Raw genomic sequence first — 15,030 nt, forward strand, 5'->3', positions numbered from 1 at the left:
GCATGACATTGATGTACCAGAGAGGATACTGAAATCACTCACCAATGGAGCATTGCCGATAAAGGCAGCAGGAGAATTTGATGGCCATGCAGCAATGACATCAACGCCTGGAGCCATTATGTCAGGTTTCAAAACATTAGGGACGTTTCTTGATGGCCCTCTAGATGAAAATGATGCCACTCTTGGAGCTCTCACATTGCCTAAGAAAGTCCTGTTTGAACTTCATCGTGATGGTTGCGAGTGCTTGGGTTGTTCACGAGATAATTGAGCAAGGTGACACCTTCCTCGGGTGTGATGGCAATCAATGGACTTTTGGAAGTCGAAACCGATGGTTCTATTAGTTATGAATATAGCACCCTGCAATGAGATCAGAATTTCCCTTTCCCGCAACCTTGTCAGTCCCGTTATCTTTGCATATAACGACTTGACCTCCTGCTGTGGCGGATAATAGGGATGGTGAGTTGCACTCCAAGATGGTTTCATTGTACACCAGTGTCATGTCCACCAAGAATGCGCTCTCGTGGTATTGAGTGGCGCCAATAATGGTTTGACCGTTGCCCGAGATCAATGTCCCCGCGAGTTGGCGGTCGATCGTGCCAGCCGCCACGATCATCACCTGTGGGATTCCATTATGCAGTGTTGAAAGGTCGTCCTTCATTCCCTACCGAAGCGGAGACGAGGATTCCCTTCTCCATTGCCGCAAAATGATGCTATAGCAACTGGGTATTCGTACAAGGGGACATCATCAAAGCCCATTGATATGGAGATGATATTGACGCCATCGGCAAATCGCTTGGTCCATCCCGGCGATCACATCGGAAGAGTATCTTCCTTCATCCCAAATGACCTTGTACATTGCCGCCCTAGCTCTATGTGTAACGCCTCGGCAATGCCAGAGCATAGCCAAAGTAATCGCAGAAGCATAACTCCCCAAAGCAGCAGTGGATGAAGTATGCGTGCCATGGCCAAACGTGTCTCCTGGGCCGAGTTCATGGAGATTTTGACGCCCTGGTCCGGCAGCGAATGACACCTTTGTTAAAATAGCGAACACCGATGAGCTTGAGTTGCACATAGAGATGTTGAATTCATCTCCGACTGGCATATTCCTTTCCATCTCTTTGGTATTTCACTCATCCCTCTCGTCATTGTAGCTTTTCGATTCCGGCCGGACTCGGTGTCGATGACGCCGATGATCACATCTTCGCCAGTAGTTGGAGTCGGCCGAGACCGATGCAACATTCGTGTTAAGAAATTCGTATGTATGGGTCGTGTCTATTTTTGACTTCTCTCGTCTTTGTGCACGCCTAGGACTCCTGGTATTTTTCTTGAGAGCTTCTACTCGTTCTCGAGAGTACAGTCACTGAACCCATTCATGACATTCTCATAGACATAGAATGGATTTGTTGGAGTTTCGGATGAAGCTTCATGATTGACAGATGTGGTAACATTTAGAGATCGAAGTGAAGCGAGTGTACCACCTGCCGGTGATGGGTGAAGGCCTTTGGCATCATTTCCCGGTCCATGTGGACAATATAGGGTCGAACGCTCAGGAGCCATTGCCGAGCAATCGAGTGGAAAGAAGCCATGCATGAACCAACTTGCTAGCAAATTGAGACGCCATTACTAACTTGCTTTGTTTAATTTGTTCACTACACGACCAAAGATGGGATGTGATCTCATGCTTATATAGGGATCAATAGCCTTGAAATCAACTCCTTTGGCCGGCCATGTGTGAAGCTTTGTAATCAACGCCTAGAAAGACCCTTGAAACGGATTTTTTTCCTTTAAATCCTCTGAACAAAAATTACCTTTTATCTTTTTTTTATTAGACCAGTTTTCAATTATTTTTTTTTTTTTAATAAAAAGTGATGTTCTGAGATACCATATCAACTAGGTTCAGAAGTATCTTGTCATTCCATAGCTGATTTTTATGCTTGAATAGATGATTTTATCTTTTTAAATAGTATTTGTCAATTTGATAGATGTGGAAGAGATATAGTGCAGAACCCTTTCCTAGATAAAAAGTGAGAAATCATGAATGGTCCAGGTAGGCAAGTACCGGGGAATAAGTACCACCAAAATATATTAATTAATAAATAAAAAAAATGAAAAGCATGTTTTGTATGTCAGAGGCTCGGAGCTTTCTGTTAGCTTTTTATGTGAGAATGCATGCATCCATTGCACTCCATATTTTATAATAAGAAGATAAATAATTAGATATATTGGTTGTCACGCACTGAACCTGTCTCAATGGACCCGGGACACCGATAAATGACAGTACATCTACAAGACCGAAATTAAGTAGATATACAACGCTTCAAAACTTGATTCAAACAAAACAAGCGTTCTACAAAATTTCAGATATTGAAAATCAAAATATAATGAAGTTTGAAAAACAGAAAGTTTTCTAAATACAAAGTTTCAGGTAATTATATAGGTTTTAAAAAAAGGAATCTAAACTAGATCAAAGATACCCCTGCTATTTGACAATTGCTGCTAAGCTATCCACCAGTCAACCTTATCCTTGATTTAAAAGAAAAAAATAACAAGATAATGAGCTTTCCAGCTGAATAAGTAACCCAGTAAAAAATATTTTGGGATCATACAGGTTTTCAACAATACATATTCAAATATCAACCAGAAATCCATATAGGACATATCAAAATAGTAGCTTGAGAATCATAATATATAATGTATACTAGAATATAATATTGATAAAAATTTCAAAACATTGAAATTAGTGCAAATTAACAGAAATACAATTAAAGCTTAGCAGATTTTCAAAAGTATATGTCTCCCAATAAACCATGAGTAAACCAGAATATCAGAGGTTATGTGTTTATACTCGGTAACCCAAGTCAGAATTTCAATGACATTTATTTACCGTATTATAACCAGTTTTTATTGTATCTATAGTCAGCCCATCACGGTAGTTTTTTTCCAACCCAACACTGTAGCAGTCTGTCACTGAAGCAACCCGAATTCTTCATTAATATCTTCTTCCTCTTTCTTTGTTTCTTTCGGCCAAACACCTCAACCTTGGAAAAAAAAATTTCCTACAACCCGATTTCGGAAAACTTCAACTAGAAATCTCTTCCTTGTTGGTAAATATTCTAGGAGCTTTGATCCAAGCTTTCACTCCATATTTTGTTAGTATTTTCATTGTTTTTGAATTGTTTGAAAATCCTAGGTTTTACATGATTTGTGAGGATTTTAGGCTCAAATTGAAGCCCTTGTTCTTGTTATTGATTTTTGTGAATGTTTGTAAATAAATTTCTTGGTTAGATGTTGTAAATCAGGAGAAAACCTTTGTGTTATGGTTTGTTTTACTGTATCAGTACAGTAGCACTGATAAGCTTTAGTTGTTTCTTTTATTTCTTTGGATTAGAGTGAAGCTCAAACCCTTAGAAATTCATTCGTAACCTTTTAGACATAGCTTTGAGCCAACTCTAAGATCGTTTTAGGGTTGTTTGTTAGAGAAACTTAGGGTTTGATTTATTTTTTGTGCTAGTTCTTGTTGGTGTTTTGTTGTGCTTTGACAATGAATCTTTGGCTCAAGGCAAGGAACTAGCAAAGGATTAACGTTTGGGGAAGTGAAATCATCTAAGTTGTGATCAGTGGGATTGTTTATGCATAGTTCTACTAGGAGAATACCTATAGTTATATTTTATTGTTTGAACTAAGTTTTATTGGCTTCTATACTTAAATTGAGGTTTTGATTGACTTAAAATGAGTTTATTTATTGATGCTTCATACTTGAAAAAAATGTTATTCAAGGAAAAGCATTTTATTATGATACTTGCTTTGTAAGTTGTGAATTGTTTGGCTTTGAAAAAACTTTGGTTATGCTTCGCATTTATCATTTTCGTGGGGAAATGACATATATTTTGATTATTGATTATTGTCCTGGTTATGGACTCCTCGTTGTGAGATGCATGTTTGTATTACTTGGTTGGTGACATCCTACTGTAGTAGGAAGTTTCCACGGCCAACCTGTTGAGGAGGCGTGGAAGACTGGCAAACTTATTTAGTCCAGTTTAAGTGGGAGTGTAGAGCCCTGACTGGATATTCATCTGGAAGCCGGGGTCACCACACGGTGGACCGATGGGTTAATGTCAAGGACTTGAGTACCTTGATAGCTCTGAACCTAGAAGCGGCCACGGCGAAGGTTTAGAAAGGTTTCTAGACCATGTTGCATTTCTTTTATAGTGTCACATTAAATTTGTGGTTTTAGTTGTGAGTATTGTGTTTTATGGGTTTTGAGACTAGTATTATATAGTTTATTATATATATATATATATATATATGGAACTGTTCTTCTCTGTTTGCATTATTATAAAAGCTTGGTTTGATGTTTAACTTGTTTTATAGTATAAACCCTGTGTTTGGAATTTCGTGGATTTGTTGTATTAAAACCCTAGTTGGGGTAAAAGGCTTTCTTGACACTATCTTTTGTTATATTGTATCGATGATTACTGTTATGTATATTTATGTTATAAACTGTTTGTATTATTAGTACAACATTATTTTGGGGAGTTAAATGGTGTATATATTTTAGTGTATTCTTCTAGTATTGTGCTAATTCACTCACTCGAGTGACTTATGTTACTCACCCTCTTTCCTTTTCCCGTGCTTTTGCAGATGAGTGTGGTAGTAAAGAGGTGTACTAGGTATCCACTGTCTGTTTTCATTCAGTACCAAGTTCATGTATGTTATCCTTGAGCATGTATATGTTGTATTAGAGCATGGATCCATTAGTGTGTTTGAAACTCTAAAGGCACGGTTCTTATGTTTATCTAATTTATTGAAAACTTTGTTGTACTTGTGATCAATACAGTTCTTGAACTCTACTATTAGGTCATGTCGGCAATGCTTCCCTTGTATACCTTTGAACTTTTTGTTTTGCATACTCTGTTAGGGTTGTTGATTTTAGGTATTTTGTCAGCCTTATAGCGACTCGAGGGTTGAGTGGTGGGTATTCCTCCTCGGTTGTCTCGGTGGTTGTCGCGTCATGGGGCCCGCGGGTCAGGGCATGACACTCGGTAACCCAAGCCAGAATATCATAGGCCGCTATTCTTCACTGACAGAATGGTGTGAAACTATAGTCTCTTATTAGAGTACATGTCGACATGGTCAGTGTTTAACCCCCTATTACAAAGTTAGTGCATAGTTAATTGGAGACTAGATTTCTATGTCAAAATATTTAATGTCCACAAAAACAACAAAAATATCAAAATTCAAACTAAGCAAAGTACAAGGTAATTCGCAAAGCAAATTTTAGCAGTCACATGATCCCATTTTATAATATCAAAATAAGCTAGTTATTTAAATCTAAACTTGGACAGATAATTCGTAAAAATCTTTAAGTAATTGAAAATTTTTTAATAATTCAGGAAAATATGGTAATTGGAAATTTAATAAAAAGTTATATAAGCAAGAATGTAATAAATTGTTAAATAATTTTGAAAATATAAATAATCATAAATTTAATTAATGAGAAAGAGTATATACATTTACTGATGTTTATATGTGGTTTACACCTGATACTCTCTAATGTAATAAACTTTAATTCTGACACTATAAAGCTTTTATCATGTCCTATAATTAGGAAAGAAAGTCTAATAAAACACCAATATGATATATTTACAAAATGTAAGGGTATGTAAGAAGGATTCCAAGACACAAATAATTCTACAAAGCTAAAGGGCTAGTTAGCAAGGATAATGCAAAAAGAGATTTCAGAGAGGTGTAAAAGCAAAAATGATCAAATTAATATTCTTTCAGGGGTATAAAAGCAATTATCCAATCCAAAGGGTATGAAGCAATTTTAACATAAACATTGACTAATACATCCCTCATAACTTCAAATATACTTTTTCAAATCACAAATTTCAAGATTCTGAAAAACCATAAACACAAAAAACTATGACATATCCGAAATTCACATAATTTAGTGCATTACTCAAATTATAGCCTTCAATTTAATCTCCAACTATTTCTTCAGACTTATAATTCAGGCATACCCCATTCAAACATATATATCTCTCAACCTACAATTCTAAAATCAGTAATATTTTACTAATAATTAGACAATCTAAAAAGGAACAAGTTTTCTATTCTTCATGTTACCTAATTCAATATCCATGACCATTAAAAATACTGTTCAATCTTCATGTTCTGCACAGAAATTTCATTCGAGACAATTATACTAATAGGGTTAGGTAGCGTTAAGGGCTTGATAGTTTTATTGATATAATTGTAAGTCTTTAGGTACAATGTTAAATCTTAGGTATAACATGCACACATAAAATGTTGAATCTTGGGTAATCTTGCACAACAAAGACACGATGCTCTATGTTTTAACTAGTTGCTACAATATTCATGTCATACTAGCCAGGGCAATAGGTTCTCCGGAAGAGTAAAAAGGCTCACAAGCTTACTTGACAGAGGTTGATCCAACCCAATTATTATTATTATTTTTATTTTTTTACCTTATGATTTTTTTTTTCTATTCATTTATTTGATTATTTTTTATCACTTAAGATTCTATATGATTTTCAATATTGTACCCGCTTGAGGTAGTCATGCACATGATAGGTGTGTTTCATAGTTGAAATTTTAAGGCGCAACCGATCAACTTTTTTTTGTTATTTTTTTATTGATTTGCAAATAGGGTGGGATACAAGTACAACACAAAAGAGTGTTTGAAATATAGCACATTTAATAAAAATTTTATATCTAAAAATCATAGTATAAAAAAATCACTAAAGTAGACTATACCTAAAGGCATAATTACCTCCCGTTAAAATAAAAAAGTATAACAAAACCACATACTGCCTCTTGAAAAATTTATATAGTTTACGAATAAACAAATTTGATTTTTTATGAAAAATCCGATTTCTTACTTTTAAAATATTTTTTTAATTAATTATTAGTCAATATATTTTTTTAATAGCCAACAACCATTTGGTCTATTGGCATCGGGTCCCTTGCATAGGGTGTTCACCTCGAGTGTCGAGCGTGGCTCCCCGAGTTCGATCCCCATCTCGCACAAGGTGAGGGCACGGTTCGGTGGTGAGCGCGGCTCCTCCACGTGTTCGTTCCTGGGTTCCGGCGCTTGTCGCCTTTCTCAAAAATATATATATATATATATATATATATATATATATATATATATATATATATATATATATACTTAATATTAAAAAATATAATTATGAAAAAATAACATTATTTATTATAAAATAATTAAATGGTTACTATGGAAAATGCAAAAATAAATTAATAAAATATTCTTTTTGAATTTTTTTTAATTGCAAAAACAAATATAGAATAATACAAAGGGTATTACGGTAATTTTATAATTTTTGTGTTTAGTATTTGTACAAATTGAACTCGAAACCAAAAAAAATTTGTATGATATTAAACATTAAAAATTACTATTTACCCCTACAAATTTCAAACTTCCCAAATAACCCCTGCAAGTTATGAATACCCCGCACAACCCTTCCGTTATTGTTTCAATTCCTTTTTGCCCCTTATATGTCACTCGGACTTAGGGATGGGCATGGGGTGGGATTTCCTCATCCCTCGCTGATCCGCCTCATTTGGGGCAGGGAATCCCCGGTTCCCCTCCCCCAACAAGGACGGGGATGGGGGAAAATATTTCCCAGGTCCTCATGAGAGGGCGGGGCCAAGGAATGATCTCCCTGCCCACGGGGTACTCCGCCCGAGATATATATATATATATATATAAGATAAGGGTTAAAAATAAAAAAATCATCTATGATTTTTAATATAATATAAGGGTTAAAAATATATATAGATATATATAATATAAGATAAGGGTTAAAAATAAAAATTCATCTATGATTTTTAATATAATATAATAAGGGTTAAAATAAAAAAATCGAACCCTAATTTTTCTCTACCGCCTCCCGCCTCTATCGCTACTCCATCAAGTCCGGTCCCTCGCCTCCATTGAGCTCCAACTGCTTCCCACTGCCTCCATCTTCCATTGAACCATTGATCTCCATCTTCTCCATCGGATCTCCTCTCTCTCTTCTCCAAACGTTGTTGATGTCGGGGCTAGACTGTTAAGAGATGTTTTTTTTTATTTTTTTTATTTTATTAAAAACGTTGCTGGTTTTATGGCATGATCTTATGGTCTCCATTTCAATGGGATTCTAATTTAATGATTCTGTTAATAGAGCTTGAAAGCTTTCACTCTTTTTTTTTCAACCATGATGATGATGATAAATAAGAGTGTGTTGATTTATTTATTTTATTCAATTTAATGGTTGAATTGAAATGAAGAATGGGGTGATGGGTTGGTTAGGTTTTACAAGATCTAATACTACTACTATTTCTTCTCATCCATTTTTAACAAATTGAATAATTAAACATATATATTCAATCCTCCAACCAACCAACCAAAATCAAAAAGATTAAATTGAATAAAATATCAACCTCTTACAGTCCAGGCTTTATTTCATTTTATTTTATTTTTCTCAGAGGTGTTTGATGGATTGAGAGTGATGTGTCCAGAGATAAGCTTTGACAAAATAGATTAAGGGTGATGTGTTCAGAGAAAAACTTAATAATAATAATAATAATAATAATAATAATAATAATAATAATAATAATAATAATAATAAGTCATGTAATTAATCAGCAGGATGAAAGAATGAGCCAATATTATGAGCCAGTTAATCCCAGAAAATGGTTGGTTTATATTATCCTTAACTCATTTGTTCTAATCTGCATGATTCATGGTCTTCTTATAATATTGAGGGGTGATGTTCATGAAACATAAACTTTGTAACCTATGTCAAGTAGTGATGTTTTTATTTTTGTTTTTTAATGTTTAAGTTTTGATCTATTAGTTTGCTCACGAATATATAATAATTAAATCATTGTAGGTGAACAAGTGACAACATGGATGAGGGTTCAAATGAAGAGATTTTACCTATTTCACCTCTTTAAAGTTGTGGACAATCCATGGAACAACAAAGTTGTGACCAATCTAGAGTACACTTTGAATCAACAACATCAGTTGGATCAAGTCAAATAATGCCGACGGATGAAAGTGGAGAATTAAAATTGGGTACAAAGACTCATCTAAAATCAGCTGTATGGAACTATTATAAGAGACAAAAAATAGATGATAAATGGAAGGCAATATGTAATTATTTTAAAAAAAAAAAACTTGGAGGGGATACAAAAAAGAGACAAAACATTTACATGATCATTTTGCATCATGTCATTTGAGAAAAACTAGAGATATAAAGCAAAGCATTTTGAGGCATAAAGTAGATAATGAAGGCAAGGCTTCAATTGGGACATACACATTTGATGAAGATGTTGCAAGAAAAAGTTGGCATCAATGATTATTGTACATGAGTATCCCTTATGAATGATTGAGCATGAATATTTTCGAAGGTTTGTTGGGGCTATTCAACCATTATTTAAAAAAAAAATGGCCAACAAATGGTAAGAAGAGACATATTTAAAATATATGAGCAAGAAAAAGAGAAGACAATAAAATTGTTTGAAAATAATGGGAGTAAAATTGCAATTACAACCGACATGTGGAGTTCAAGCAATCAAAAAAAGAGAAAGAAAAGATTCATGGAAATCACAACACATTTTCAATGATGCTAATTGAGAGCTTGCAAAAGTCGGATTATTAGGTGTTGCTTTTTATTTATTTAACTATAATTTGTTGGTATTCTTTCATATACAATTATAAATGATATTATGTTTATACTCAATTTGCTATAACTTTAAGATATGAAATTTCATATATGTTTTTATTTATGGAATCAATTTCTTCCCTCATAAGTTATTATCATATTTTAACATAATAATAGAAGAACATTTTAATTATGTAATCTGTTATTTGATTGACAAGTGTTGAAACTAGTTTAGCTTTTTTTGTATATATCTTTAATGTTATTTCATTCTTTATGTGATTAGGTTCATTTATGTACCATGACCACATACTGCTAATATACTATGTGATGTGCTCATAAATTGTTTAATGGATTGGAATCTTGATCACAAGTTATTTGCATTGACATTAGACAATTGTTAAACAAATGACTCGATGGCTAATTTAATTTTTGAATAAATTGTCAAGTAACACAGATTGGATTAATGGAAAGTTATTGCATGTTCGGTGTTGTGCGATATTCTGAATTTAATTGTCAAAAGATGATTTAGAGATTATCTTTGAAACTATTTAAAAAGTTCGTGATAGTGTGTTGCATTTTAGAGTGCTACACGAAAAAAAGAAATGAAAAAGTTTGAAGAAATGACACGCCAATTGAAAATCTCTTGCATTAAGTCATGATGGTGGTTCAGCTTGCATGCACAATTTTGATTTATATGTTTCTTCTTTTGAGTTTGAAACTGGGAATGTGTACACTGAATTAGGCCATTATTTGGAAGAGCAGTTGATGCCAAGAAAAAATGATTTGGATATTCTAAGTTGGTGGAACTTTGCCCTTAAATATCCTACATTGCAAATTAATTGTGAGAGATATTTTTGGCAATTCCCAGTATCAACTGGTAGCTTCGTGTTCAGACTTTTCAAGTACAAGTGGGAGATTTATAAGCCCACATCACAGCAGATTGCACCCTCGACATAGTTGAAGCATTAATGTGTGCACAAAAATTGGATATTAGCTCCTACAAAAGGTATGATAATAGAATATATATATATTATGCATATATCTATTACATACTTTTATAATCAACTTTACTTTTCAAATTATAATTTATAGTAGTTGACCTAGTTAATAATTGATGTTTTAGATTCCATTTCCACAACTCGCTCTCAATGTTACACAATGATTGATGGCGTAGATGTAAATGAAGAGGTAAGCTTCTAAATATTGTATTTATCAAAATTCTTAGCATTAAAAAGTTCATAACTTAAGTGAAACTTATACAATTTTATTTGATTGATTTATGTTTCAGGTTGTTGATGTTAATAAGGATGTAAGTGGACTAAGTTATCAAATGTTATTTGATTGATAGAAGAGTGATAGGCTACTAGATAACTTTTCTTTTCTAAAATAAAAGATGGCATCACTCTTATTGATGGAAGACTCTTTATTTTATAGCTCATTTATTGTTTTATTTGTGAGAATGAATGAATGATGGTGTTTTTCCAAATAGAAAGATTTTTTTTTCTACTTGTAATATGTTATATGCTTTGAATGTTTTATTTATATTCTTCTTCATGTTCATGTTGAAACCTAACAATTTGATTCAAAATATGATTTGAATGGTGTTATTTATTTGATTCAAAATTCTATTATGATTTTTTTTTCTTAACTCTATTTGCAGACGTTGATTTCAAAGGAAAAGCAAGAGTTTGATAAATTCTAAGCTTTTATTATTCATGGCCTTTTGGGAGATACTACACTACTTTTGAATGCTGGAGTTATGTTGTTGGATAGTTAGAGTTATGGTGTTGGAGTTATTAACTTGTTGCTTCATGCACCTAATGTTGGAGTTATTATCTTGTATTTTTGTATTATTGGTTGGAGTTATGGTGTTATTTGTATGTTGTATGGAGTTTTTTGTAATTATTTGGTTGAGCATTATGACTTTGTAAGTGCATTATCTTGCATGAAGTTCCTAATGACTCCAAGCATTTAGGTTGATTGATTTATATTATGCATTAGTTATTGATTTTTTTTTAAAAAAACAAAAGTGTATAGGTGGGAGTGGGGATCCCCGTAGGGTGGGGAGTGGGGACGTCCCCATCCCCGATTTCCCAACCGGGGCGCAGGTGGGGAATCCCCGCCTGGTATGGGGAAGTGAGTGGTGAAGGACTCCCCCGCCCTTCCCCGCCCCGTGGCCATCCCTACTCGGACTGGGTCTATGTTGTGAAATTCCATCATTGCCCTTAAAAATGGTGGGAAAAAACCGACAATCACATCATGTCCAACCTTTTTTACATTTCTTTTTCATTTTTCTGAAACCAACTTTGGAAGACTTTTATCACCTTGGATTCTTGGAGTTTTTCAATTCATCCCCATTTGGTGTGTTAGAGTTTTGCCGGTTGCCCGATAAGGTGAGAATCTCTTTCCTACTCTCACCTTGATCACCCTACGAGAGAGAGTAACATTTTATTTTTTTTATGTAGGTTTCATCGAGAGAGTTTTTTTGTGCTAGTGGTAGATACAAAGGGAGGGACGAGTGCTTTTTGTTCACTTCATCGACTTCTTGGGAATTAGTGTTAGCGAGAGATATATGAATGATGGGGTCTCGATGTTTTCCTCGTCGTGGGTGAAGTTTATCACACCCGATGCACATAAAAACAATTTGTCTAAAAAGAAAACGAGGTAGACTTCAACAAGATCCGTCATGTATACACCCTCTTCAAATACGCTGCAGTCGATCTAGTGGTTGAGACTTCTACTACTGACAATGATTTCTTCTCATTGTAAAGTTCTCCTCCTTTATGTTTACATAGTTATACAAGTTAATTATTGTTTAATTATCCCAGTTTCCACTTACAATTATATATTTTCACTTAATTATTACAGTTTTAGCTTAAAACTTATATTTTTTCTTAGCTATCCCTGTCCTCGTCCCCATTTCCTATTTATGTTTAAAATTATCTAGTTTTCGTTTAAACATAAATGTTTCCATTTAAATTTATCAAGTTTATGTTTAAAATGTTATGTTTCCGCTTAAATTTATCCAGTTTCTGTTTTAAACAAAAATGATTTTAGTAGATATTCAGATTCTGTGAACATATCCGTTCCACCTCAGTGCGACCCTACGGTTTAGCAAGCCTTCCCTCCTCATTAGATCAGTCTGAAGTTTTGTCGTTGGATGTCAGACAACATTTTTTAGGAGCTGGCCATTTCAGAGACACACTTCAAAATTTTACAATCAAGAGGAATTTTGGACTTCAAATTCATAAATAATGAAAAACACAGGGTGACTATAGAATGCCTTGCCATTGGTTGTCAAGGGCGCCTTCATGCATCTTAGGAATACAAAAAAAAAATACTTTTAGAATCAAGACAATGCACCCATCATATACTTGTGGTGGTGGAATTGGCTCGGTATCACACCTGAAAACATCCAAAAATTGGGTAAGCGTAAGTGTGATTCAAAAGCTGAAGGACCAGCCTTTTTACAGGGCCATCGACATTCAGAAGGAAATGTTATGGGAACATGGTGTCCACATTCCTTACAAGCAAGCTTGGTTGGGTAAGGAATATGCCCTAGTTAGCCTAGACAGATGAGCGAGGTCTCTAGCTATGATTTGTTGCTTTGGTACGTAGATAATGTGGTTGAGACATACCCTGACAGCATTACGATTGTGGAAAGAGATTATGAGCATTTTAAACGTGCATTCTTTTCTATCCATGTGTGTATCATGGGATTCAAGAGGGGGTTGCAGACCGTTGTTGTTTCTTGATGGTACCTACCTTTTTGGAAAATATCAAGGTACTCTATTGGGTGCCACAAGCAAAGATGAAAAATAATGGTTTTTTCACACGGCCTCCAGTATTGTCAAGAATGAGATCGATACTAATTGGATGTAGTTCATTTCCAAATTAGGTGATGCTTTATACGATGCCGGAGAATATAAAGAGATTATTACATTTGTGTCGGGCATGTTTAAGGGGCTTGTGAACGCCATTGTAAAGGTCTTCCCTTCTTCCCCACATACATACTGCCTTCGACACTTAGAGGCCAATTTTATGAAAACCAATATCAGAATTGGGAAGGCATTAAAGGAGGAGTGTCGGTCCATATATTTTCGTATTGCACATGCAGCCATAGTTAAAGAATTTGATGATACGGTGAATAAACTGCAGGCTATATCACCTAATGCCCGTCACTGGTTCCTTTATAAATCAGATATGTCTCATTGGTCAAATTATTTATTCAAAGGTGAATGTTGGGCCGAGATGTATTCAAATGTCGCAGAGTCGTTCAATGTGTTGATCAAAGAAGTTCGGCATTTACTAGTAACGAAATAGTCGACTCCATACGGTATTTGAGTGTTGATTTTATTTAACCTGACTATTGCTTATTATCATTTAAACCTGTTTGTTTCTGTTTAAATTTCATGATCTTCATTTAACTTTTTGTTGTTATCATTTAACAATTTTTGTTTTTGTTTAAAGTTTAGGGTCTTCTCTTAACTCTGTTTTGGTATCATTTAAAATTTTTTGTTTTTGTTTAATTTTAAGTTTCTTAGTTTAACAATATTTTACAATGTTTAATATGTGTTCTACGTCATACAGGTTCAAGTTGATGCGCATGTTATGCACCCACTGTGAGCAAACGACCAAATGGAAGACATACTAATGCCCTAACTTACATAAGAAGGTATAGGAACTTATTGCGAAAAGCCAAAATCTTCATGTTGGTCGTTGTGTCGATGATCAGTACTGAAGTGATTGTCCAGTCAGAGAACTCCATGGATCTATCGGCTAAAACTTGTTCATGTCACAGGTGGCAAATTTATGGCATCCCGTGCAATCATGCTTGCGCTGTAATAATGTAGACAAACACGAACATTCATCGATTTATTAGAGGATACTTAACTGTTGACAATTACAAGTTGGCATATGAGGAAACTATTTTTCCCATACTCGACCATGACAAGTCTACGGACAACAATTGTGAACTGCGTTTACGTCCACCTATTATGAGAAGGAAACCTGGGTGTTCTAGATGGAAGAGAATCAAATCGCATAGCGCTCAAGGTCCACGAGTTACATTGCAATTCGTCGCCACGAGTCCGGTCACAATCGTAGATCTTGCAATGAAATTGTCGCCAACTAAGCAAGGAGGAAAACTTATATTAGTTACATATGTTAGTTACAAACTATCGCATACTACTATACATTTTACTCGTTATCATTTTTGTAAATAAACACAAATTTTACAAAGAAACAATGATCTTTAAACATAAACTTTGATACTTAAATAGAAACAATGATATTTAAACAATAACACTAAAAGTTAAACAAAAACATTGACACT

General features: G+C 34.4%; 1 pseudogene; it reads right to left on the bottom strand.

The window, feature by feature from the left end:
- Nucleotides 1-337: 337 nt before the first annotated feature.
- LOC120254163 lies at nucleotides 338-1,239 on the bottom strand (annotated as a pseudogene).
- Nucleotides 1,240-15,030: the final 13,791 nt, after the last annotated feature.

The sequence above is a fragment of the Dioscorea cayenensis genome, unplaced genomic scaffold (assembly GCF_009730915.1).
Source record: "Dioscorea cayenensis subsp. rotundata cultivar TDr96_F1 unplaced genomic scaffold, TDr96_F1_v2_PseudoChromosome.rev07_lg8_w22 25.fasta BLBR01000372.1, whole genome shotgun sequence".
Taxonomy (NCBI): Eukaryota; Viridiplantae; Streptophyta; class Magnoliopsida; order Dioscoreales; family Dioscoreaceae; genus Dioscorea; species Dioscorea cayenensis.